Here is a 4,567-nt window from a genome sequence, read left to right as displayed (position 1 = left end):
GATGATCACCTGTCTTTGTTTTCATCTGAGTTCAAGTGTTTGAACATCGGTATCGCAGCACTCTCTGAGGTTCGGAGACCGGATTGCGGTGAGATCATGGCGGGTGGTTACACCTACTATTGGTCTGGTTGCTCTGATTGTTACCATGCCCAAGGAGTTGCTGTCGCTGTGTCCAATAAGCTGACTCCAATGATAATTGAGGTAACACCAGTCGATGAGCGTATAATAAGAATGAGGATTCATCACTCCTTGGGTGTCATTTCCCTGGTCTCTGTATATGCTCCGACTGAGGCGAGTATTCTCACCGTGAAGGAGACATTCTATGCCACGCTCGAGTCTGTGGTTGATCAATCCCCTAGGCGAGATACTCTTCTCGTCTTGGTGGATTTCAATGCATCAACTGGAACTGATAGGGATGGTTATGACACATGTGTTGGTCCCCATGGGAGTAGGGAAAGAATACTGGTTCTGGCTCACTTTTCCCCATGTAAATGAATGGGGGATTTTCAGCCATGAAATTTTTCTTTTTTTTCCCCTAAAAAAATAAATCCCCTTTTTAGCCCAAGGTATATTTATTTGTCTCCCCTTTTAACCTGGAGCCTGGTGTTGGCTTAGTGGTTAGGGTGGTGGCTTGGGATCCCAGGGTCCTGAGTTCAAATCCCGTTGGCTGCTGAATTAACACCAGGGGGTTGACTCAGCCTGCCATCCTTCCGAGGTCGGCGAAATGAGTGCCAGTGTACTGGTCCCGGTGTATGCCCCGGTTAGAATAGGTGTACCATATCCCTGTGTGTCGTAAGAGGCGACCAGGGTTGGTGTCAGGAAGGGCATCCGGCCATAAAACATTGCCTCAAGAAAAAGCCAAACCCCTGCACAGCAGGGAAAAATGGCTGTAAAAACGGTCATTTTTTTATTTCCCCTTTTAACCTAGGGGCTCTCTATTCAAATAGCCCATACAACAAGATAAAGATTTGTTAAAGGTGATTCTAAAGAAATATCTGAAACGCCTAAGCCCCGGGGCACTCTCTATTCAAATAACCCATACAACAAGATAAAGATTTGTTAAAGGTGATTCGAAAGAAATATCTGAAACGTCTAAGCCTCGGGGCACTCTTTATCAAATAACCAATGCATATTGTTTCGCTCACTCATTGAACCTATAAACATTTGTTCATTCTCAAATTCCTTCAATAGTTTAATTTTCTTTGCACAATAATCCCCATCTAAAATATTGAAAAACAAAACATTTGAATCTTTATATTTTTTAAGATACCCCTTTTGTGCCATTACGAAATGATAAACTTCTCTTAATGATCTCATCTGGCCACCGCCCGAGTTGCAAATCATTTTTGTACATAAACCATGCCATAAAAAAAGTTTTGTTTCAAATGTTTTCAGTTCATGCCGTGAAAATGAGGAAGTGTTTTTTTTTGACACGGCCGTGCTGTGTGAATGAGGAAGTGGTTTTGGACTGTCATGCTGTGAAAAATAGGAACTATTCTGTGAGACAAGGTCTCGTGTTTATATTTTATCTCAGAACACGAACTGAAAACATTTGAATCAAAACTTTTATGGCGTGGTTTATGTCCAAAAATGATTTGCAACTCGGGCGGTGGCCAGATGAGATCATTAAGAGAAGCTTGTCATTTCCTGTGCCCACACCCAATGATTAAGCAATCTCCTCATCGTTGCTTTATAAGCGGTTCGCCAGACAAAGTTTCTGCCAGACGGGATTTTCATTTTTACAACTGAGGCATGGACGATCTTTCTTCCGATGAAGCCAACAGCCCACTACAGAGTTGGTAAGTTTGTGTATGCTTTTCTCTTTGAACGATGAAGCAAATGATTATTAATTAAATCATGATAATTCTGATATATATATATATATATATATATATATATATATATATATATATATATATATATATAGATATATATATATATATATATATATATATATATATATATATATATATATATATTTTCCCTGACAGGGCATTGGAAGAAATTGAGTTTACATATCACGACGTGGTTCATGAAATTAATACTCTTATTGAAGAGATCAATGATTTTAGAAGAGAATTGAAAGACATTTACAATGAGTGGCATGAAGTCTTATCACGTCCTCTCATCTCGAAGGAATTAAACCAATGGTGAGACACGTGTGTGTGTGCCTCTCTCTCTGTCTGTCTTTCTACCTACCTCTCTCTGCTCTTATTGAAGAGGCCAATGATTTATAATGACTGGTCTCTGATCTCGAATGAATTAAACCAATGGTGAGGCACGTGTGTGTGTGTCTATGTGTGAGTGTGTGTGTGTTGCTTTCCCTGTCTGTCTCTTCATCTATACCCTTGACTTATTATTTTTTTTTTTCAGCACTATCGCACAACATCAGCTGTTGAAGCAATCTTGTACAACACATGATTTTCTGGAGGTAAATATTTCTGAATTATTATTAATATCACTCGTACAACACATGATTTTCTGGAGGTAAATATTTCTGAATTATTATTAATATCACTCTCTCTTTAGAATGTCGCCTTATGTTGGTTGCATCATTAGTTTGGACGTGGTTTTGTCAGTACACTGGAATTCATTTTATTGACCTTGAAAGGATGACAGGCTCCTGGTGTGTTAATTCAGTGGTCAACGAGGCTTATTCATATTACCATGTAATTATCTTTATAGAACCTAATTATTATCCACTTCTTGTTTCAAAACAGAATATGGTGTCTGAGTTTCGAAATCACAAGACATCTGAAGAAGATTGCTGGGAAAGATTATACATTCTCGCAAATGAATATTTAATATTTTCAATATTAATAAATTATATTTGTTTTGTTTACAATTACTTGATTCTGAATTACAAGAAAAGAATAAAAGAGATGTAAAGGGGGGGGTCGGGGGGAGGGGGGTAGGTGCGCTCCCCCAATGACCCATCACCCCCTCATCCCATCCCTCCCCTCCCCATGAGTGTGTGTGGGGAAGGGTGGGGGTGGGATGAGGGAGGTGGTGGGTCAAAGGGGGGGGCGCACAGGGGGGAGGAGGGGGGGGGGCTTGTGTGGGCGGGGCTTCGGTGGGGGCTTGTGTGGGTGGGGTGTGTGTGGGAGGGGCTTGTGTGGGGGGGGTGTGTGTGTGGGTGGGGCTTGTGTGGGTGGGGCTTGTGTGGGCGGGGGTTTATGTGGGTGGAGCTTGTGTGGGAGGGGTTTATGTGTGTGGAGTTTTTGTGTGGAGCTTGTGTAGGCAGGGCTTATGTGGGAGGGGTTTATGTGGGCAGGGTTTATATGGGCAGGGGTTTATGTGGGTGGAGCTTGTGTGGGAGGGGTGAATGTGGATGAGGCTTATGTGGATGAGGTTTGTGTGCATAAATGGACGAGTGCAGAGATGGGGGGATGGGTGGATGAGTGGAGCTTGTGTGGATGGGTGGATAATTTTTAATTAAATAAACATGTTGTGTGTGTGTGGGGAACTAATTAACTAATCACTAATTATGTGAATATGATGAATATGGGTGGAGCTTGTGTGGGGTTTCTGTGTGTGGAGCTTGTGTGGAGTTTTTGTGTGGAGCTTGTGTGGAGCTTGTGTGGAGCTTGTGTGGGGTTTGTGTGGGGTTTGTGTGGGCGGGGCTTCGGTGGGAGGGGCGTGTGTGGGCGGAGTCAAAAAGGGGCGGAGTCAAAAAATTTCAATTTATTGGAGCTTGTGGGGGGTGTGTGGTGGGGTTTGTGTGGGGTTTGTGTGGGCGGGGCTTGTGTGGGCGGGGGCTTGTGTGGGTGGAGCCAAAAAGGGGCGGAGTCAAAAAATTTCAATTTATCTTTGTCTTTTGTAATTCCTGTGAATAAAATGAACCTAAAATCTCTTCCCCTTCCAAATCATATATCTTATAAGTCCAAGGAACCGTATCTATTACATCAACAATTTTAAAAAGCTCGTTGGTCCATCTTTTCGTATAACCTTTTTCAAAATGAGATTTCCACCTATATATTCTTACGATATCACCAACTTTGAACTTAGGTTTTCTGACATTAATCTCTTTTTCATATTTTAAATTTGTAAATGTTTCTGATGGTTTCATATTTGTTGCCGTGTGAATCGTGTCATTATACTTATCCACAATATCCTGAATAAAAGATGACCATTGTTGTGAACCGAGTTGTGTGAATTTTTTATATAGTCTCTCTTTTAAGGTACGATTAAAACGTTCAACAACAACTGCCTTCCCTTCATTAAAGGTACTGTATAATGTAATACTGTTATTTTTTAGAAAATTCATAAATGTCTTGTTATAAAACTCTCTACCCTCATCAGTCCACAATTTTTTAGGTTTTCTCTTACTTTTATTAAATATCTGTTGAAAAGCTAACATAAGAGTATTACCTGTTTTGTTTTTTAAAGGGACAACCCACACATATCTACTCCTCAAATCAATAACGGTTAAAGCATAGTTGTACCCCTTATCATTATTGAGTTCAATCAAATCAGCAGACCAGATATAATCTACTTCCTTGGAATAAACTTTCCTTCTCTGAAACTTTGTGAATATTGGTTTATGTAATTCATCAGCTAATTGCTC

The 4,567-nt window shown here is 40.7% G+C and overlaps 1 long non-coding RNA gene across 2 annotated transcripts; it reads left to right on the top strand.

Moving 5' to 3' along the window:
* The first annotated feature begins 351 nt into the window (after positions 1 to 351).
* On the top strand, positions 352 to 2,888 carry LOC147020048 (uncharacterized). 2 transcript variants are annotated; one of them, XR_015061615.1, is made up of 4 exons: positions 363 to 1,799; positions 1,992 to 2,150; positions 2,374 to 2,431; positions 2,721 to 2,888. It is a non-coding gene; the product is annotated as an uncharacterized LOC147020048 (long non-coding RNA). The 2 variants fall into 2 exon arrangements; XR_015061614.1 differs by having other exon boundaries at positions 352 to 1,799; positions 1,992 to 2,431.
* The last annotated feature ends 1,679 nt before the right edge of the window (positions 2,889 to 4,567 follow it).

The sequence above is a fragment of the Eptatretus burgeri genome, chromosome 9 (genome assembly GCF_056783735.1).
Source record: "Eptatretus burgeri isolate ZD-2024b chromosome 9, Ebu_testis_v1, whole genome shotgun sequence".
Taxonomy (NCBI): domain Eukaryota; kingdom Metazoa; phylum Chordata; class Myxini; order Myxiniformes; family Myxinidae; genus Eptatretus; species Eptatretus burgeri.
Note: the sequence above shows the minus strand (reverse complement) of the source record. Positions and strands in the feature narration are given on the sequence as shown.